Consider the following 22967-nt stretch of genomic DNA (forward strand, 5'->3'; position numbering starts at 1 on the left):
ACCACAGGCGATGCCCACGGACTGGTGGACGGCTGAATGACATCGTCTGCAAGCATCTCGGCAACCTGATTCTGAATGGCTTCTCTCTCCACCGGGGAAACATGATAGGGGCGCTGGCAGACGGGTCGCGTAGTCTCATCAGTGATGATACGATGCTTGGCGAGTGGAGTTCGGCCGACCTTTGAGCACATAGCGAAACAGTACGCAAAGTCTGCCAAGAGGTCTGACAGAAGATCCCTCTGAACCGACGGCAGGGCAGGATTTATTCTGACTGAAGAACGTGACGTGGGCCAGCGAAACTGTAGCGTGCAACGCGAATAGAACACTGGCGCAGAGAGGAAAAACCTGCGGCGGTCCCTCAGTGGTTCGAGCACGCGCGCGAGAGACAACCAACTTCTTTCTCTACTAGCGCATGCACTACTACTGTCTCTTCGAAGGCATGTATCAATATAGATTCATGAACAAGAACTAGCATTTGCACTCTAGACATATACTGATGTTACTTAACTGACTTCTTTTTCAAAATGTGCGTATTGTTCATTTACCACAAAAGACGAAAATCTGATTTTAGGAAGCAGGTAATTTCTGGTTGATTCAGTAGCAATCAAGCTAAACCGAAGCCCTGATTACTCCTGAAAAAACTGACAGTGACTGCCATCAAGCATGAGCCTAAGTCGGTGGTGTACATGACGCATTCACATTCGAAAGCTATTCTTTTCAATGCTCAGTATGACAGGTTGTAATGTATTCTAAATTGTGAGCGGCCGTTTGAATAGAATTTTATTTTGACAAAGTCAGACATTTACCGTATTTACTCGAGTAATTTGCACCCGCACTTATGCTGAATTCCAATGGCAGGTCGAGACCGCTCCGTAGGATCGCGTACGGAGCGCGTCGGAGCGCGCAGCTTCGTCACCTCCCATTTTGCGATTGGAATGCCAGTGCTCCCTCGGGAGCGCGACGCCAGCGCCGCAGCGGCGAGCCGCGGAAACTAGGCGCGCCGTCGGCATCCGTCGGAGCGGACGCCCTCCTAGTAGGGTCTCTACTGCTAGCTTCGTGTTCGAGTGCGACAGGAGTTGTGCGAGGCGCGATCTCTGCGTTGACAGACGCCGTCTCGGCGAAACAAAAAGGAGGTAGTACGAAGGCCGGAATGTAAAGCCAAAACCAAAGCGTATGTACTACAGGATGGTCCACTCCCCCTGAACACGCGAGTATGCGGCCGCGGTCTTCGGAGAGCCAGTGAGCCTGTCCCTACCGTTCACGAAAGAAGTGGCGGACGACGCGCAGGCAAGTCGCTCGCTGCTCGATTTTCCAGCCTTGCGACTGCGAGACGCAAGCCGCTGAACCAATCAGCGCTTTCGGCAACGACGCCGCCCGCGGACACGCCGAGCGACTTACTGCGCTGCCCCCTGGACAACGTTTCTCCCTGGCTGCCGTAGTCGTCGCTAAGCCTAACTGTTTTTCATCGATGCCGCAGCTGAAGGCGCTTCGGAACTGGCCAGCGCTGTAGTAAAGGTGCTACTCGCGTCACCGTTTTACTGTGTTCCTCGTCTCATAATAAAGACATGATCGATTTCTGCGACGCCTCCAGCAGCGGAGCTAGCAGACAGCAGGCCAGCCGCACTGGGCATCAGGAACAAATTTGCTTGTATCTTCTACCAGCAACTCGGTATTGGCCAACGATCCTCAAAAATGATTCATTTGTTACATTCCTCTACTCCAGGGCTTGTTATGAGCGCGAACAAAGAATATTAGCGCATTTTTCTGACGCCGGCGGCAGGCATACCGCCTGTTCCGTATTTATCTGTCCGTGTTAGAAAAAATTCTCCTGTGCAAACTACTGGACTGTATGGGCTGAAACGCCGACTACAAGGTAGCTTATGATAGTCTTCGTCTTTCGATATGTAATTTAACATCTAAACTTGCCTACATTTTCAGGAATCGGCGAAAAAGTGCATTCGGCTGCGGCCGAATTTTTCGTCCAGGCGAGCAAAGAAGCCAGTCTGACAGACTGCGCCATCTGGCGAGCGGTGTTAATTTCAAGGAGCAGACGACACGCACATCCCAAGAAACCGCGCGAGGTGCGCATTCCAGCCCCAAGCCGTGACATCGGTTGCCTCACCGCTCGCCAGATGGCGCAACCTGTCAAAGTGGCTTCTTTGCTCGCTTGGATGAAAAGTTCTGCCGCAGCTGAATGCAGTTTTTCGCCGATTCCCGAAAATGCAGGCAATTTTGGATGTTAAATTACTTATCGAAAGACGAAGACCATCATAAGGTAGTCGGCGTTTTGAGCCCATATAGTTCAGTAGATTGCGCAGCGGAATTTTTCGTAACAGGGACAGATAAATACGGAACACGCGGTATATACAGGCCGGCAGCTTCACACTCGCTGTCCGTTTCAGACGAATCTTCACTGCTGGACTCTGATTTCATGCATGTATTTCATGGGCTGCTTGGCTTTTAATTGATCGAGTGTGTAAAATCGAGGATGAATTTTGCTGCTCACGTTCTTTCTGAGGCTGTTTAGGATTGTTGACGTAATCCAGGTGAGGCCTCTAAACAGTTTCGCGATAGCATCGCTTTGAAAAGTTCGTTTGTCCCTGCAGTGGACAGAAAAGCCGACTCGGGACCCCGAGCGCAACGCGAGGCCTAGTAATATTTGCCCGCCGTGAGCGGTTCTGGTTGAAGGCGCAGCGCCTTTTCTTCGTATCTGAGCTTTCAGTGCCCGAGTCGGAACTGTCACTTCCGTGAAGCAAAATTAGTGCCGCACGGCTCGAAGCAAGAGGTGTGTTCGATTCGGAACTGGTTCTCTGCACTAATTCTGAAAAAGTTCCGTCGGTGCCGGCGCGGTGCAATTCCAGTTTCTTGGTGCAGCGCGTCAGCAGCGTCACAAATCACTGGTGCGGAGATTTTCAATCGAGCGCGTGCACGCACAGGCCTTGTCGTCTGCTATCCGGTTCTCGTCCGTCGTGGTGTGTTGTGTTGCGGTGCGTCGCGTCTGTTTTTCGTGCCTCGTGGAGTCATGGACTACGACATCGCCGAATCCACTTTTATGGAATTTTCTGAGTCGTCAGACAGCGAAGATGAGGAAGCCGACGTGGTGCTTTCTTTTGCAGCAACACAGTTCGGACAGACCGCAACAGAATCCCCAACTACTACGAAAGCGTAGTAGCTAGGTATTTCAGCTTTGAATTCAAGAGGCTGTTCAGGCTGTCGCGAGAAACGGGAAAAACTTCCTTTAGTTGGCCATTGATGTTAACAAACAAAACGTCGGCTGCGCGCGTCGTCTGCTTACGCCGTCAAACACGTGCACCACTATCCTGCATCTCCGTCTCTAGCTGCATTCGATTCAGCCGTGGTTCTCTGCACCGCCGGAACCGGTTCACGGTGCGCTGCACCAAAGCGCTCGATTCACAGCGCCCCCTGCACCACCGTCCGCGATTTATTTTGGTGCAGTCGTGGTGCCGCTTCGGTGCAAAGAACCGCGGCACCGTCAGAGACGGAGGTGCAGGATAGTGGTGCACGTGTTTGACGGCGTAAGCAGACGACGCGCGCAGCCGACATTTTGTTTGTTAACATCAATGGCCAACTAAAGGAAGTTTTTCCCGTTTCTCGCGACAGCCTGAACAGCCTCTTGAATTCGAAGCTGAAATACCTAGCTACTACGCTTTCGTAGTAGTTGGGGATTCTGTTGCGGTCTGTCCGAACTGTGTTGCTGCAAAAGAAAGCACCACGTCGGCTTCCTCATCTTCGCTGTCTGACGACTCAGAAAATCCCATAAAAGTGGATTCGGCGATGTCGTAGTTCATGACTCCACGAGGCACGAAAAACAGACGCGACGCACCGCAACACAACACACCACGACGGAAGAGAACCGGATAGCAGACGACAAGGCCTGTGCGTGCACGCGCTCGATTGAAAATCTCCGCACCTGATTTGTGACGCTGCTGACGCGCTGCACCTGCACCAAGAAACTGGAATTGCACCGCGCCGGCACCGACGGAACTTTTTCAGAATTAGTGCAGAGAACCAGTCCTGAATCGAACAGACCTTCTGACGGTGCCGCGGTTCTTTGCACCGAAGCGGTACCACGACCGCACCAAAATCAATCGCGGATGGCGGTGCAGGGGGCGCTGTGAATCGAGCGCTTTGGTGCAGCGCACCGTGAACCGGTTCCGGCGGTGCAGAGAACCACGGCTAAATCGAATGCAGCTAAGATCATATCCGTCCACTGTTGACTGGAAAGTGCCCGGCTGTCCCGGATCGCCCGGCTCACCACGTAGCGACGACAGGAACGAAGCGGCTGCTGCCAGTCGCGACCGGAAGCAGACGCGGGGGAAAAGAAAACGTCACGCGAGGTTCCGGTCAAATCTGCCGATTTCGGCGGATCAAGTATCGCTGCTCCACGGAGCGATCCAGGGTTTACGCCTGATCCCGATCTGCCATTGGAACATACAACTCGCGCTCCCATTTTACCATTGGAATACGACTGATCCAAACCGAGCAGAAAAACTTGATCCCGATCTGCCATTGGAATTCAACATTAGATTGTGCACCCCAAAAAATTCAAACTTTTAACCGGATTAAAAAAACTACTCGCACATTTTGCGCACAATGCTGAGCCAGACCACCAGCATGTATACGCGGGTGCGAACTGTGCGCCGTTTACCCGGCTTGCTCGCGCTGGCGGTCGCTATCCCGGACGAACAGTTGCGCGCGCGCCTAAATCCAAAACTTACCGTTTTCTATACGGTTTGCCGCTAGTCAGCCGGGCCACACGCAAGGGCCCCGTTTTATTGCCCGTTATCTCCTCCCACTGCTGACTTCGCGATTGAATCTTTGCGCGTTTATTACTTTCAGCTAAGCGCGTGCCGTCATGCCACCCCGCGGGGAGCTACATATAGCGTGGGTGGGGCGGACGAGTCAACCTTTTTGTTTGCCAGCGAGGGGTGCCAAACTTTTTTTTTAGGACGTGTTCGGATAACTCGCTTGCGCGTAAATTGCGCACTATATTTTTGGAGCCCTAATTAAAGAAAAAACGTGTGCAAATTACGCGAGCAAATACGTACGGTGCTCCATGCCTTATGGAACTTCTTTCTGATTTCCTTTGTAAACGAACTATAGTTCTAAGGAATCACAGTGCTCTCTTAGTTATAAAACAGTGACACTTCCCAGGCGCTATGGCCGAGATAACAACAAAAAACGCACCGCCATACACATTGCTGCTAGGCGCAAACATTTGCACACTATAATCAAATGGACCCAAAGAAACTGTGGTGTGCTCGATGCTATAGATGACAAGGACCTATTTTTTATTTTCTTCTAATGAGGGAGTGCGTAAGCTAATAAATAAATAAATAAATTATCATGTACAGTAAGCAGAATTTCATCAGAGCCATATATAAACCGCAGCCAGTTTAGGAGTAATGACACAATTACTTTTTATCAGTGCGGGAATACTGCAGCCGCGCTACTCGATCATAACGTCTAGCTAAAGCCATTTATTCGCAAATCATTCTATTTCTTGCATGAACACCTAAAACGCCATATTGAAAGCATACATGCAGTCAAGGTATAATAAAGCACCTTCTCAATAAGAACATTTCTTTCCAATCTCTTGAGAATGTATCGAGGTGGTTCCTCACCTGAAGGGGGACGGCATCCGCACGTATACGAACTACGAGCGGCGATATCCGATCGAAGTGCTCGGGCAAAAAATGTTTTGAACATACGCAACGCAGGTCCATTTTGCTGGTTCCCAGTCGCTTTGGCCTGGTCTAACGGCCTCAGTCCACTGCTTCCTTCGCTCTGGATCTTTCGGAAACCTGTTTGAAAACAACACTGCACTCGGACAAAGAGCCACGAATAAGGCCGGGGTGGTACGAATACCACGTTCACGCCGTGTCGTGCGTTATATTCTGCGAGCATGCATTTTACTCATTACGCAGTCGATTAAATACGAAAACAAAATGCAGTATACTTACCTGTGGAAAGTGACGCCCGGTTTTTGTCCTGGCGTGCGCGACCGACACCCAGGAACGCAGCAGCTGGGCATCGCAGCGTCTTTGTTGTCAATCAGAGCACAAGTCTCTCTTTCCGTCGTGTCTGGCAGCTGTCGACAGCCAGGCGCGGCGCGAAATCGTCTGCTCGCGCCGCTCGCGTTGATCTTCGCGGCGCTAGCATGCCATTGGCTGAGACAACGGCCAAGTGTCATGGCGAAGCCCTCGCTTCCGGCTTCCAAAAATGTGACGTAGCAGCCTCTCCTCTTTTCCTTCTTTCCTCCATGACAAAAACAACCAAAAAATGGCCGGACGTGGCGTCATTTTTCAAACCGGATGCGACGTCACGGGTGATTTCGACCGGGTCGCAGGAGAGACTTCCAACCAACGTTTTTAGATCCCTTTCAGTTTGCAAGCTCCCCCGGGCCGAGCCCGAGAAAGCGGCCCCCGTCCGCTTCCACTCACCACGCGGCGCTGCTGTCGCTGTCGGCCCGGAGCCGCCGGAGCGCTCGCGCTTGGCAGTTGCTGTCACAGCCTGTTCTCATCCGCGATAACATTGGGAGCGAACACGTCGAACTCAAATTTGCTGCACTTTTGTAGCTGTCACGTTGAAACTTCAGTCTCATGGTTAAATAAATGTTTCGCCTGGCTAGTAAGGGTGAGATAAAGCGCAGGGTGATGCCAGTTCGCAAAATACCAATCGTTTGCATTGCGCTTTATCGCATCGCGTTCGCGACTTTTAGCGCTATGCGTATGTTGGAGTAAAGCTATCACTATTTTTTCGGTAGAATGCACGAAACATCAATGAAAGGTTAAAACTAGCGATGTTCCACTTCTAGATATCAGTCACGAAATTCCGCGCTATATTATCAACGAAGCACCGCACATACCAGCAGCATTTTGCACGTTCTTTAGAATGCCAATTTCAGTGAACACAACTATAAATGCAGACACACTTAGCTGGATGCAGGGAGGGAATAACTATAGAAGAGCTTTTTATTTGCAATGATCGCACAGACGGGAGCAGCGTCCTGCACTTTCATTTTTAGAATGTTAATTTCATTGAACACAGACAAGCATTAAATGCAGACACACTAAATCGGAAGCACGGAGGGAATGGCTACAGAAGGCGAGCTTTTTTATTTGCAATAACCTTTTCTCTGTTCTCCAGCCGACGGTTGTCTCTGGCATAGAAGTGCATGCGTTTCACTATGACAAAATGCAGCAGTTGGCATGTAAAAGTGGCCATATGCTCTGCACATCCAAGCCGAGCAAGGTTTTGGAATTGCAGCTCGTCTAGCACCTCCCAAAAAATGTCCCCAAAAACGGGACCTTCTTTCAAAGAATTCGAGATTGCTTAGTTTACAATGTTGGTAAACTCTAGCATCTTTTTGGTGGGATGCTTTAAGCACCCTTGCTTGAAGCTTTTTTATACTGTAAGATAAGCGTCACTGCCAACAACTGGCACAGGAGAGCTGATATCTTCCATGCTGATATCTGCTGGCTGCTCCAAATCAGGCGGCGGCGACGATGGCGTAGGCGCGAAGGGCCACGCTGGTCGGGCAAACAGCGTGGCGAGCGCCACCGCGCGGCAGGAAACGGGAAGGCGACAACCCGCGCACCGCAGCTTTCGAACTGAAAGGGATCTAAAAACGTTGCTTCCAACTGCATCTGCTAAAATCCAAGTCCTCTTGCATTGCCCAGGGGGCGCTGCGAAAATGGTGCTAAAGAGCGCCCTCTGCCCTCGGCTGGGTAGTACCGGGCTCTGGCGTCTGCTTCGGAAAGCACGTTGGCAGTATGGACCCGCGACTTTCGCTTGTGCTGTGCCATGGCTTACAGCGAATATCGGGCGCCGAAGATTTTTTCAGGGCTGGCGCGCTGTGTAAAGGGAAGAAATTATGCGACGCCAAGTACGTGTACTCTGTTCAAGAAATAAGCGGCGAAGTTTCAGCGCGGTGTCATTCGCAAGTGAAGAGAGTCGCGTACGATGAACTTCAGATAAGGTCTGCACGCTTCGAGATTTAAGCGCACCAACGCGATGAAATACTTGCAATATATGGATTCGCAGCAGCGCTAAACAGACATGTATACGGGACTTCTCGAGCGCACGACGGTACACGCCGCGCCAGCAGCGGTCTTTCAGCATGCCACGAAACGGTGGGCCTCCTGCAGTCTTTGTTCACTGCATCTCGTTAAAGAAGTAGTCATGCCTGCTTTGTAGTAGCCTTCCTTCAGCAAATGCTAACATGATGCAATGCATATATGAGCAGCTCGCAGCCGAATAACGCTGCAGCGCGAGCTTGTGCGCTGCGCGCTTCATATGTCGCTTTCTTGATGTGGCTTTTCATCCTTAAAACGAGATCCCTCGAACACGTTCGCTCTTATCAGTGATGCCGCTGTCACGATATGGTGGGCGGCCTGATGTTTGACTGGCGCCGAAGTTATAATTAATCGGGCCAACCTGCCCACCACTGCACTCTCCGTAAATTAGGAGGGGGTGGAGCGACAAATTTCTCCACCCCGCGTGCGGAAGATGAGGTTAGACTGCTGACCGGCGATAGGGGCCACGCCTGATTAGCCGTTGACCGGAGGCATGAGGCGTATAGGCAAGTTTCTTTAGCAACCCCCTTTACTTGGGCAAGAACACGAACAAGCGGTTACAAAACAAACCAAGCAAAATAGAGGTAATGCACGGGCGCGATGCGAACAACAAGCACAAAATCAGAACACAAACACAAACTATTAACAAGAAGAAGGAAAACAACAGGGCGAGAACTATACAACAAAGTTACATGATTAAAGCAATATACAAAGGAATAGGACGAGAACAGCGACAGAACAAAGAAAAGAGTGGAGCGAGTGGTGAGAATCGGTGACTTAGCTGCGTAGTGGCAAGGTCCGGTCGCAGGGAGCGTCGGGCTGCGGAAGCGCGCGGTGCTGATGGGGGGGTGCGGATACGGGCGCACTTGGGCCCCGGGTTACGCGTCTTCCACGCGTCTTTCGGGGCCGCCGTCGCCGCGCTCTACGCGTCAGACACCGCCTAGGCTCGCTTGCCGACCACTGCCCTGGCTGACCCTACACACGTCGGCACGCACCGAAATCTCAAAACCAACTAACTCGGTCGTGATTTTCCCGCCACCGTGTTCACGTGACAAACCACAAAAAAAAACAAATAAAAGCAAACGAATCCTCTCGGCCCCGTGCACCAACGATATACAGATGTTGAGAAGGGGGGAGAAGAAGCCTGAAGAAACTGAAGGGGACGCGAAGGAAAGGTATGGTCCTAACGAGGAGGGATGTTAACTTCTCAAGGTTGGGACGGGTGCTAGGGCCTTCACCGGCCGCTTCCCGTCCCCCCCTCGTGAAAGCACTCTCTTCCCGGCGATAATCCTGAGGAGGGGGGCGGCGTAGTCTTGACCCCCCCAGCGTCGCGAGGGGTCAATGCCCACGCGGGGGGAGGCAAAGTCATCGCCGCTGCGTCGCGACATGCCCGCATACTACCGGCGCCGTGGCCAGCCGGGGCCAGTTTGGTCGGAGAAGAAAAAAGAAAGATAATGCATGCGCGCACTTTGTGACACAACCCCCACGAAAAGAATGTTATTCTTAATAACATTTCAAAATCAAATGCACAAATGCCGTGCATGCACAAATGCGTCTTGCCGAGGAAGGAAACACAGATAAAATACGCGCACTTCACTGTCAGGAGCGCGCACCAGTTCTTCGTCGCACAACGTTTCCCACGATGACTCGCACAGTCACGCACTGCACACTTCACATTGTCGCGTCCCAGTCACTGCAGACTGTTCTACAACCGAAACAGTTCACATTTTATCGAAACAGTTCGACACTCACATGCTAAGCAGCACACAAACATCTTGTGCTGCACTGCATTTCCACAACAAAGGAAAATAAGCCCTCAGACATGAAGAAAGAAAAAGGAATGTCTACCTAGAATGGGAGAAGCGTTCATAGCTCATAACCGTCTAGGTTCCGGCAAAGATAACCAGTGCCGGTCTCGTCTCTTTCTTTACTCCGGCATTGAGAGGGACTTCTCCGTACCTCTTGGTGTAGAACTTCCCGGATAGGAATTTTCCGTTTCCTACCTGGACATTAAGGCAGCTGGCACGAAAAATCGCTCGGGCTTCGTACAAACTTTTCGCTGCAGCGTGAAAACGGTTCTCGCCGTTTGAGCACTTCCCGAGTCTGGTACGAGTCGTGCAAATCAAGTGCCCTTTTGTTTTCAGGCTGCTAAGAAGCACCGCAGGTGTTTCTTCCTCCCTTTTCTGATGCGCAGCTCTGGAAGACGGGCACTGCATCACAGGGCTTACTTGCTCGCTCGCGTTTGTCGAGCTGCACATATCCCCAGTGCGGTAACCTGGCTTTTCGGGGAAACGGTCTCCATGGCGGGTACTCAATGACTCTGCGTCATTTGCCGGTTGTGCGCCTGTCTGTGCGGTGACGGCAGTCTCGCAGCAACCGGCTAGCCCTACCTCCACGTAGGACTCTACACCTATCTGTACCGCTGGCTCCTCGCAAAATGGTTCTTCCGAAAAAGCGACCGAGTCTGTATCGGTTGCTTGAAGCGGTTCAAGCCGCGCGGGAACTGTGGCATCATGATGATGCGCTGATTCCCCTACGGGGCACAACGGTGCTCCGTTCTCCCGGTCCGGCTCTACAGCCGACGCGTCCGAGCAATGCTCCTCGACTCTGACCGCTCCTTCGAGATCGGCCTTACTTTCCTCGACATCATGAGGGCCGGGGCATTCCACGATAGCTTGTTGCCCGGTCAGCCGCTCGGGAGCCGCGACTTCGCCGGGATCTTTGTTCCCGAAAGTCTGGCCCAGTGTACCATCCTCCGGGTCAGGCGGTGCTGTAGCCGCCATGGTGACGTCTGAGGGCGGTGCCTGCACTCGGCTGAATTGCTCTTCCAGCATATTCATTTCAGGCGTTTCCGGAACCACCTCTACCCCGATCGCATGGTTGAGCTCACCACTTCGTCCTTTGACGATACAAAGTTCCCCCCCTTTGAACGTAGGCTCGTTATGCTCGGGAGGCGTCCGGAAAACCACCTGGTCTGCTGCCGGTGTCATTTCTGCAACCACCCTGCAGTCGCCTTGCCGGTACTTCCGTTCTCCGGCCTCAAGCACCTTACGTGCTGCCTCACCTGGCACTTCGCTTCCGTCTGAAGCGTAATCAGAGCCTTCGCTCCTGCTAAGATTGCTCCTTGCTCGAAGAGCCTCAAGTTCTTTCTGCATCTCCAACATCCTGCGCGCCGAGCGCGCTTTGTCTAGCTCGTCCTCCTGACGACGGCGCTCATCCTCTTCGCGACGACGCTCGCGCCGTTTCGCGCGCTCGTTTCTGAGGAATTCCTGAAGGGCTACCCCCTCGAAGCCCAGCTGTCTCCCGAGAGCAATTATCTCCTCCAAATCTGCCATTGCGCCAAGGCTCTGGTTCTCAGTTCTCGCAATGCCTGAGATTATTGCCTGGATGCTATGCCTCGCGGTCAAGGCCAATCGTGGTCAGCAAGTCCTGTCCGCGGACGCCAGTTGTCACGATATGGTGGGCGGCTAGATGTTTTGATTGGCGCCGAAGTTATAATTAATCGGGCCAACCTGCCCACCACTGCACTCTCCGTAAATTAGGAGGGGGTGGAGAGACAAATTCCTCCACCCCGCGTGCGGAAGATGAGGTTAGACTGCTGACCGGCGATAGGGGCCACGCCTGATTAGCCGTTGACCGGAGGCATGAGGCGTATAGGCAAGTTTCTTTAGCAACCCCCTTTACTTGGGCAAGAACACGAACAAGCGGTTACAAAACAAACCAAGCAAAATAGAGGTAATGCACAGGCGCGATGCGAACAACAAGCACAAAATCAGAACACAAACACAAACTATTAACAAGAAGAAGGAAAACAACAGGGCGAGAACTATACAACAAAGTTACATGATTAAAGCAATATACAAAGGAATAGGACGAGAACAGCGACAGAACAAAGAAAAGAGTGGAGCGAGTGGTGAGAATCGGTGACTTAGCTGCGTAGTGGCAAGGTCCGGTCGCAGGGAGCGTCGGGCTGCGGAAGCGCGCGGTGCTGATGGGGGGTGCGGATACGGGCGCACTTGGGCCCCGGGTTACGCGTCTTCCACGCGTCTTTCGGGGCCGCCGTCGCCGCGCTCTACGCGTCAGACACCGCCTAGGCTCGCTTGCCGACCACTGCCCTGGCTGACCCTACACACGTCGGCACGCACCGAAATCTCAAAACCAACTAACTCGGTCGTGATTTTCCCGCCACCGTGTTCACGTGACAAACCACAAAAAAAAACAAATAAAAGCAAACGAATCCTCTCGGCCCCGTGCACCAACGATATACAGATGTTGAGAAGGGGGGAGAAGAAGCCTGAAGAAACTGAAGGGGACGCGAAGGAAAGGTATGGTCCTAACGAGGAGGGATGTTAACTTCTCAAGGTTGGGACGGGTGCTAGGGCCTTCACCGGCCGCTTCCCGTCCCCCCCCTCGTGAAAGCACTCTCTTCCCGGCGATAATCCTGAGGAGGGGGGCGGCGTAGTCTTGACCCCCCCAGCGTCGCGAGGGGTCAATGCCCACGCGGGGGGAGGCAAAGTCATCGCCGCTGCGTCGCGACATGCCCGCATACTACCGGCGCCGTGGCCAGCCGGGGCCAGTTTGGTCGGAGAAGAAAAAAGAAAGATAATGCATGCGCGCACTTTGTGACAGCCGCGCTGCCACATACGTGCTGGTTTGAGGTCGACAATGTGCACATTTCACTCTCGACGCTGGGCTGCTCGTAGTGCGCAGCGAATTCGCACCTAATCAACCCCCCCATTTGTGGTCATTAATTTTTGCACGCACCTGGCCACCTCACCACGTTGCACCGGTCGAATTGTCAATTCTCTCAGTGGCCGGGTCTCTAGTCGTGAACCACCAGCCATGCCTGCTGATATGCCGATTTGCCTTAATAGTGATTATCTGAAGTGAGATGTTGATATGACATATGAATTATACCATCCATTTTTTTGTGCTCTTTGCTGTGTTGTGCATTCCCTTGATATGATCTCTGAATTATGCTGTTCGTTTCTCGCCTTTTGCTGCTTGCTCTGTTGCGCATTTCCTACTGTTTGGTGATTGTCATGGTACACTTTTTGCTGCTTGCTTGGTCCAACTGCCTATGTAGGGATGTACTAAACAAGTTGTGTTGTAGAATGCATAAATTCTCATTCGACGCCTGCATATGCGGCTGCTCCCTACATATACATTTTTTGAGAGAGGTAGGCGCCAAAAGAAGACGAACACAAGGAGGATGAGGCCGGCAGTAGACTGCGGGGAAGATTAATTGTAGGTACATATGCGGGATGACTGGCAGAATTGTTTTTCTCGTTACCCACAAAGTGGTGACTGCATATCCTGATGTTCGGCACTGCATCCCACGGTTTGCCGTCCGGACTGCATGTGCCAAAAGAACGACTTTCAGCAACGCGGATAACCAAACAAACATCAAGGCAGGCGAAGCAGCCAGCACAACGCGAATGTTCGCTTACTCAGTGCGTCGAACTGCAGCTATCCAGCGCGCCCGGCGCTCCGCTTCGTGAGACCTTGAAGGAAAACGGTGGAATTTGATATTGGGATTCAGACCTTCTTGCTCGTGGCAGCCCACGACACAGCAGTAACGACGGTGACGCTTTTTCGAGACTGAGCGAAGTCTCTCGGGCGGATCGGCGTCGCAGATTCCTTCTGCTGCCTGCATTTCGTCCTAAGGCACACAGAGCGTCGGTTTTCTAAAAACTAAGCCACGGCCAGGCCGCGGCGTGGTTGGTCACAAGTGACGAGCCTCGTCGCACTCACAACAGTGCAGAAAAACGTACGAATCGACGCAAAACCCAGGCTAGAAAGGTACGCCGCCACAGCCAGCGCTCACTACTACCGAACCTGGTACTACCCAGCCAGCTTTTCCTTGCTGCCACCAGGCGCCGCCACGTTACCTCAAACTCCAGCGCAAGAGGCCTTAAGTAAGTCTACACGATGCTTTTTGTTTGCTCTGACTCCTGAACTCGGTGTTAGTAGTGCATCGGGTGCAGAACAGATTCTGTGCGCAGCGACAGCTTTTTATTCCTATTTGTAAATTTCGTTAGGAGCCGAAGCCATCCTGCTCTAAACCAAAACGCCTCGTGTCTGGCCGGTCTGTTTTGTGCTTCTGCGGAGAACCCGTGATTGCAAGCCGCTCCTGGCGCGCCTTCAGCTGGCTTTTGCGAGCTGCCAGGTAAGTCTCGTCGAAAGAAATTGCGACCCCGTGAATGTCGGCTGAAAGGACACTGCACGTTATTCATCATTCGGGTCACCTCTGTTTATCTGGCGCCTCTGCAAATGCACAGTCGCCTTCTGATATGTCGATTCCCTTTATCTTCATTCTTTGGTTATCGTTTGTTCTGAAGCTGAAATGCGGTTTTCAGATATAGTTTTGTGTAATTAGTCACTGCTGTGTGGAGGCTGGCGCTCGCGTCGTTGTGTTGTTCTACTCAAGGTGTTTTGTAACGCTGAAATTGAGCATCGGATGTTTGTCAAAGTTACCTGCCTGAATCGATCGAAAAAAGTCGCATATTCGCATCGTCTGCGGCGACGGGAAGGAAACCAAACTGTTCTGTCTGCGACCGCACCGGTGGCGCCCGTGAACTTGGAGAAAGAAAAATTTAGAGGAGAGGCTGTCACGTGACATTTTGTGAAGCCGGAAACAAGCTCGACGCCATCTTGTCCTTGCGGACGAACGTTTACATTTCGCCGCCGCGCCGATTGCGCGCGCGTTTCAAAGCCAAAGGAGGAGCGTGCTACCGCATGGGCACAGGCCCCCGCGCGAGTGGCGCTTGGCTGCGTGCTGGTTTAGGGTGCCCTATATGCCGGTGTTCGTCAGCGGAATAGTTAATAAAGCGGGAATACCCGTTCGAGACAGGCGGCTACTTTCAGTTACTGGTTCGTACTGCGTCGTTTCCGCGCCGTCTCCAACGTAGCAGCCGGGTAAAATGCTTATCTCAACTCTTGCAAGCGTCGGAAGTGACCTTCGCTTTCAATTACTGCGGTGGCCCATCTTGACATGCAGTACCCGTCGCCACTTTTGGCTACGTTTTTTGACGGTGGAGATTATGAGCCTCCCTGCAGTGGCGTAGCCAGAAATTTTGTTCGGAGGGGGGTCTCATGTTGCAGCGCGGCCCTGTCATAGAATTTGTGGAGGGATCAAACACAAGAATAATAACTGCATTGCCATTGAGAATGCCATTGTGAATTAGATAAAGCTACTCACTGTCTAGACAAGTGAAATATGTACTCTTTAAAATTAAAGAAGCATATTCGTATGTCTTAAAAATCGTGTTAACCGATACCAATGCTTCCATGTTTTTGCATATTCACTAAGTAAACAAAATATCACACGAAGTCTACAACTACATCAGTCTGAAACCAGTATAGCAGTGCATGCCACTGATATGAAAAATGTAAAGGCCATGAAATGATCAAGTAGATGACAAATATTTTAATGAATCTTTGACATTCAAGAACCTTTACCTTTTTGTATGTATGCAACGGCCAGGGAAGAAGAATTCAGGGGGCACTTTGGCTCTCTATAGAGTGCTGAAAGGTGAAAGCATTTCCTGGTGCACTGTTTCTTTTCTATTTTTGTTTTGTTATTTTTGTTTCTTTTCTTTTTTAATTTTCTTTTTTCTTATTTCATTTATGAAACCCATGCATTCACTAGATGCGCCTTTATTCGTGCCAAAACCCTGAGCCTTCGTGGTTTGGCCAAAGGCCGTGGATTGATTCTCAGCCTCAACAGTTTTTTTTTTAAGTAGTGACGCCGAAACGTGGACACATTTGCTAACATTCCTTGGTCATGACAGTATGAGGCATTAAAGGCTTTCGCCTTAAAATCTCAATGACGCTGTCCTTCGTTCCAGTGTACTGCACAGCAGCAGCTGTCACCGGTCATGTATAGGCCTTATGCAAAATTTCTGCCATCTATCGGAGAAAAGAAGAACCAGTGAAAAGCAGCCATGTTGGAGGATGACTGAAGCTCGTTTCGCCTCTGCTGTCTGGATTTAGGCGTGACCTGCGGTAGATTCCTTACGGCTGTGCTGGCTCGAAAGTCTCATTTCCTGTCACTTGAGCCTTTAAACATGTCTTAATGGTCAGTCGACCTGTCTCTGCTGCCTAAGTTTCCAAGGGACTTCGCTGATACTTATTACGCGTCCAAAACACTTTCCGAACGCCACCGGGTATGGAGCTACAATTTTTTCATGGAGCCTTATGTCAGTCTGCAGACGCTGAAGACCAAGCAATGTACGAGGCAAGTACAGTTTTCGTTTACGGCTAAAAATGTGCTCATTTAGGTCTAGTTTGAGTCAGTTTTTATTAGCCGCCGCGGTGGCTGAGTGGTTATGGTGCTCAACTGCTAACCCAAGAGACGCGGGTTCGATCCCGGCCGTGGCGGTTAGAATTTCTTTGGAGGAGAAATTCTGGAGGCCCGTGTACTGTGCGATGTCAGTGCACGTTAAAGAACCCCAGGTGGTCGAAATTTCCGGAGCCCTCCACTACGGCGTCTCTCATAGCCTGAGTCGCTTTGGGACATTAAACCCCATAAACCAACCAACCAAACCAGTTTTTATTACTTTTTGCGAACAGGCGTGCCGCTTGGATGGCTGTTGTGGTAGCGTTTTCTGTATGTTGCGTCGGCGCCGAAAGCAAACGATAGTAAACCTCACGCTCATGTTGGTAGCGCCGAAAAAAGTGGCCTCTCAACATGCGACGCTTTTCATTTTCCTTGAAAAGTTCATGCAGCATTTGTTTGTTTGCCCTAGTAGTGCTTAAAGTTCCTTCGTGCGGTGAGCGGCCAGTTCGTAGTGGTGAGCAGCCTTGCAAAGAGCCTCGGAGTGGTGTGCTGCATGATAAATGAAGTGAATCATTATCGCAGCTGGTTCGTTGAGGGCACTGCGCTTGTGCTTTTATCATTCGTGCAGCTATGCGGCCGCGTTTGGGCACGAGCATTGCCTATGAAAACCTCGTCCCGGTGTACATTTCGTTTTGTTTCGTTCGGCACTCCACAGCTCGCGCGCTCTAGACAAGGCTTCTCACCACTGTACCTGTTTGCGTCTGCCGTTTTTCGCCAACCTCCTGCATCATGTTCTATGTTCGCTTTCCCACTTAGTTTGTGAAAACCAAAGCACACGCTTTTATTCTATGCAATTCGTGCAGTTTTCCACGAATTTTGAAAGATCTTTTATCGCAACTGGTAAACTGGCCCGCATTAACTTGCGAAACGCGTGGCAGAAATTGCGGGGCCACGCTTGCAACCTCCAACAATTTACTCTTACCATGCAACAGAGAATATTAGCAAAAAGGAAGTAGTGATAATTACATGCAGATCATCCTGAACTGAACTATGTGCACCGCTTGCTTCGTTCCAGTGGCACCGAGTCTGCTGTTGCTGTGTGCTGTTTGTGCTACCGAAGTCGTAAGAAGACAGCAGACCTGTACACTGTGCACTTTGGCTTCAGGATGGATTGCCATCTTGAACAGGCCCGATGCAGCTGTCCGGCAGGTGCATCCGGCTACTGCAATCATTTGATGGCAGTACTTTCCTGCTTTTTAGCTCTGCAGCGTCTTGGCTACAAGGAGCCACCCGAAGAGTTGTCGCCCACTGAACTGCCTCAGCAGTGGAGGCGGCCCAGGCGAGTAATGGCCCCAGAAGGCATCATGAATGTCAACTGGCGTCAAGTGGGGGAAGGGCGCCCATTGGAGCCACTACAGTGCACAGTCAAAGAGTCAGCACCACCTTCCATTTCTGAGGAGCAACAAAGAGAAGCAGTAATGAGGCTTTCAATGAGCCAGAATGAAGCAAACAGCTGTTGGGCAGCCATCTTAGCTGAAGCTGCTTCCGCACGCTGTGTGGAAACTCAGTGTGGGTGCTCCTATGAAGGATCAGCAAAAGCTGTTCAGATGCCCCTGCTGCCATCTGGGTTTGAATGTCTTGTGCCCTGGCATGAACGGTTGCAAGCAAGAGAGAAGCTGGAGCCCGCACCATCCTACAAATTTCTTCCAGAAGAACTAAACTGGTGTCCTCGCTCAGAGTTGGCAAGCTGCGACTGGTTGCAGGTATACAGCTGTTGCCATAATGCATCTGTGAAGCTTACTTGAGCTGTGATTAACAGAATAAAGGAACTTGTGAAATATTTTTCGTAAATATTCATCCAGTGTCTGAGGCTGTCACCAGAGGATGCCTGCACACTCGAGCTCAGCACACGTCAGCAGGCAAGGAGCCCAACATGGAATGCTGCACGGGCTGACCGGCTGACAGCATCGAAGTTCAACACTGTGCTGTGCCGGAAACAAGCCTGGACAGAGCGTGGCATTAGCAACATCATGCCGCCAAAGTGCTTCACCAACAACATTGTAAGGTGAGGCGAACTGTCAAACGTATCATCATATAGAATGCTATTTTCCTGGAATCACTCCCCTAATTTTTTTATCATCCCTCAAAATAACTGAAGATGTTTTTTCTGGGGGACACAGGGGCGCAATAAAAGACACGGACAAAGAAGTAGACAGGGATGAGCGCTTAGGGAAAGTGCTCGTCCCTGTCTACTTCTTTGTCCGTGTCTTTCATTGCGCCCCTTTGTCCCCCAGAAAAGTTATGAACCAACACACCCAAATACAAGTACTTCTGAACTGAAGATGTGCAATAATAAAAAAAGCACTAATTGCTTCAACACACCTTACTGTGTATGAGCTCAGACTTATGTTTAACTTACCGAAATAGGTCCTGTACATGATTTTGAAGCCTGAAATGTTTATGCCGCTTTGCTAATGATGTCTTATCAGATAGCCTTTTGGAAATTTGACACTAAAAGAAAAGATTTGTTACAAACAGATCTTACTGCATTATTTGTTGAAGAAATCAGTTGGTAATTTCAGCAGAGCTTTTTGGACCATTCTTATGCATGGAGACAGCATTTTTATTTTTTGCAGCCTTTTGGCAGACATGCAGAGTCAAGGCAAACTTGGAAAGGTAACTAAAAAAATGATATTAATGTATCATTTCTAAACAAGTGTAAATACATCGTCAGGACCACTGGCTGGAGAAAGTTTGATATTGTTAAATCAGCAGGTTTACTCTTTAGTAAGAATAGGAACACAGATTAATTGGGTACACACAAATTTTCACTATTTTGGTCATTTCCGAGGTTTGCTTGCTAGCACTGATTGTATTAGATAACATTTCTTTCCCCTTCAAATATATGCATATATGGGAGCACAAATGAACCACGAGCTGTTCAACGGTACATTCAAGTAATGGAGCATCTCGGCCGGCCTGTTGTTGTCCACACCTGTGGCCTTATGGTGCGCCCCAGTTGCCCGTGGTTGGGTGCAACACCTGACCGTGTTGTATATGATGCCACAGAAGAACCACCGTTTGGTTTAATAGAAGTGAAGTGCCCATGGAGCATGAAGTTGGCGACCCTGGAAGAAGCACTGACTTCACTGGACTTTTTTGTTGAAGTTTCTGGAGGTATTCCCGAGTTAAAAGTGACTAGCCAGCATTACGCACAAGTTATGGGCCAGATGTTCTGTGCTGGCCGTAAGTGGACACACTTTGTTGTGTACTCTGAAAAATGGTTAATCGTTTGCAAGTTAAAATACTGTGAGTCCACTTGGAGTGTCATGAGGACAAAGCTGGACAGTTTTTATTTTACACATGCTGTACCGTTCCTGTCTGCACTGAAATGTGCGCAGGACGTGGCTGTGTAGCACGCTTTCAGTAAACACTGCTGTAAGAATGAAACAAAATTCCATGGACTGGCATAGTTCAGAATGCATAAGTGCCCATATTTGTGTGTTTATTTCCTGTATGGGTTAATGTTGCATGTTTTTGTTATAGACATAAGAAAGGTGCAGGAACTGTCATTCTGTCTGAAAGAAGACTTGAGCTGCACTGTAGGGGAATTGAAATAGAGAAGGGAATGACAGAAAGGAGAGAGAAGAGCTAGAGTGGAGGACTCTGGGGTAATTGCGACCACCTGGGCATCTTTAACATGTGCTGATGTCACAGAGGCGCATCATTGTTTCGCCTTTATTAAAACGAGGCCAGGTTCAAACTCAGAAACTCCAGCTCAGCAGTCAAGTACCACAATGCTTTTGCTTAAACCGTGTAATGTCAACTTGCTAAAGCTTTAACCTTAGCACTGCTGTTTAATTTTTGAAGTGAATAAGTGTGGGCATGTTGGCTTTAATACTTGAGGACAGCACAACCATCCAGATGCAGAAAAGTGCTTGACCATGTCTGCTTGCTAGTCGTTGTTGTGATATAATCAAAGGAAAGTGATGAACAGTGATACCATTAATTGCAAAGGGGACGTTTTTAATTTGCAGTTGTAAAAAATTAATGGTCAAACATCTTGGGCCAATTAATTTGTCCCATTAATATACAATAAAAAAAAGATCCTGTTTGCTAGCCATGGTGTTACTGTTCATTTGCTTTCCATCTTCATGAGTTCTTCAGACCCTGCAATCTGTTCTGCCTTTTGTTGTGATACAGTTCCTTTTAAATTATGTATCATTTTCTTTGCATTTCATTTGCTGTACACCTGTTTGATGTAGTGTCACTTATATTTTTATTACCGACAATTTTCCAGTTTATCATCTAGAAAATAAAATTGGTAGTTTATTGCAGTTGCACTGCACATATTTTGACAGCGCAGGTAGCTTGTGCTTGTGAATGACACGCTTGTTAGAACTGTTAAAAAGATACCTCTGACAAGCACTTTCATCCGAGCACATTTTATTTTCAAATTGACATCTCTGAGCGACAGAAGTGGCTTCCAAGTTATATCAGTGATTGTAGTAAATAAATAACATAAGTATGCTACTGACCAGTACGGCAGTATAGTAATGCCATTTTCTCATGAGTGTCCCACCGTGTTGGCCAGATGGTCTAAATTTTCAGAGCCCTGCTCACCTCATAGCTTTGAGTTGCTTTGGGATGTTATGTCGCTGCCTCCCAGAAAGAATAATTTCCAGAGCACTGTGCAAATTACCATGTCCTCATTAGTGGGGTCTGAAAGTTTGTTAGGATGGCACACACAGTCCATATTTGATTCACATTGTGTGCCATTGTGATTGGGATCCTGCGATCAAATATGTGGAAGGATTTTGTGCATTGTATCCGCCGCTCCACGTGAATACGCAGGCTTGCAACAGCTTCTGTCTGAGCAATTTCCTCCTCTGAAAGCTGGCCATTCCTCAGAAATGGTGGCATGTTGAGATGCACACTGATTGGTTCCAAGAGGTCCCTGATGGTGAAGCCCTTGTCCGCCCTGACTACATTCCTGTGTCGAAATGAAGGGAAAGGAAGCCACTTGCTCTCACAAGTTCCTTGTCTGAGATGCAACCGGTGAAAAGTGCCGACACAAAAAGTCAGTGTTCCATCTGGAGCCACTCCAATGAGGCCCTTAAATGTGTTGGCTGATTTGTAGTTGGAGTACGTCTCCCACTGTAGCACATATGAACTAGGCACCTCACACCTAATCTCAGTTGCATCAATAATAACCCTGGTGTTGGGGTACTTCTCTCTGAACTCTTGAGGCATGTACTTGTCCACCAACTCACGGGAAGCCCACAGTGACGTCTCCAAACTGGTGATACATCAAGTTTATCCACTCGTTAAAGATTCGGCTCACTGTGCTTTGATGGGTGTTGAACCGGTGACCAAGGTCTTGCTGAAAAAGTCCCAGCCTCAAGTTCACCAGAACCAGGAACAGCTGGTTCTCATCATTTAGAGTCGGGCTCCGACCAGGCTCTTTTCTAGAACTTGCACTGTTCTCATCTGCTCAGGAGTAAGTGCCAGGCTTCAAATAATGAAGCAGTTTTTTCAAATCCGCATAGCACGGTAGACCAGTGTAAAACTGCATGTCGTCATCGTTGTTCCTGAACTTCTCAACTGAAAACTCTGCCGAGGCGTTTTCAAGGTAGGCGCATCTCTTCAACAATGCAGACCCTCGCTTCTAGTCGAGCATTTATCTTCTGCTGTTTGCACAGCTCTTGGCAGAGTCGAGCAATTTCCTTGTCCTTCTCGGCTTCTGCAAAATTCTCAACACATTCCTCTTCAGTGCATGTATGATCATAAAAACTCTGCTGATTGCCTTCTGTTTCTGGCAGTGGCGGCGATGACGTAACTTCCTGAGCAGGAACAGTGGGAAGTGGCACCTGAACAATGCTTTGCCGATGCTTCGGAGGCTTTCTAGTCTTTTTCTGCTTTTTGAAGGAGAAGACTGACGGCACTGCTGAATCTTTCAGAATGTTGTGGCCACTGACTATGTTTTTCAGGAAGTCATCGTCCACAAAGTGCTGTGAGCAAATACGGGCTGTCTGAATAGTGAATGGTGGATCCCTTTTTATGGCAATTAGCCAAGCCTTGTGCATTGTTGGGTCATGTGGGAGGCAGTGGAAAGACACCTGCAAAGAGAAAATGCGAAGTAAGAAGTGCAGCTTGCATAAAAATATTTTCAGGTATTTATTTCTGGTCCAGGGCTTTTGTTTAGACATATGCATGCAAACAAAAAATGGAGCATAATGTACAGAGCACTCTTGAAGAGGTAGAAAAGAATGTGCTACTTGCAACTACGCTTGTGCAACACGCATTTGCTAGAAGTGAATTCGTCTTATCTTCACTTGTGCTGTGTTTGTTGTGGTTCATCTTTAGTTTCAAAACATGCACTAACTAGACCCTGACGGAGTGTTGCATACATGCACTGTCTTGCATGCTTTTTGTACACCCCTCCTGAATAACATTAACTGTAAGTCCTCTGAAGTCACTATAGTACCTGTTTGTTCATTCCAATAAAAACCTAGAACTGCTTCTTTCCTTTTTATTCCACTTCATGCAACTATGGCCATCTCCAATAAATTCTTTAGATGTTGCAT

This window comes from Amblyomma mixtum, chromosome 3 (genome assembly GCF_055824585.1).
Source record: "Amblyomma mixtum isolate Tamu chromosome 3, ASM5582458v1, whole genome shotgun sequence".
NCBI classification, from domain to species: domain Eukaryota; kingdom Metazoa; phylum Arthropoda; class Arachnida; order Ixodida; family Ixodidae; genus Amblyomma; species Amblyomma mixtum.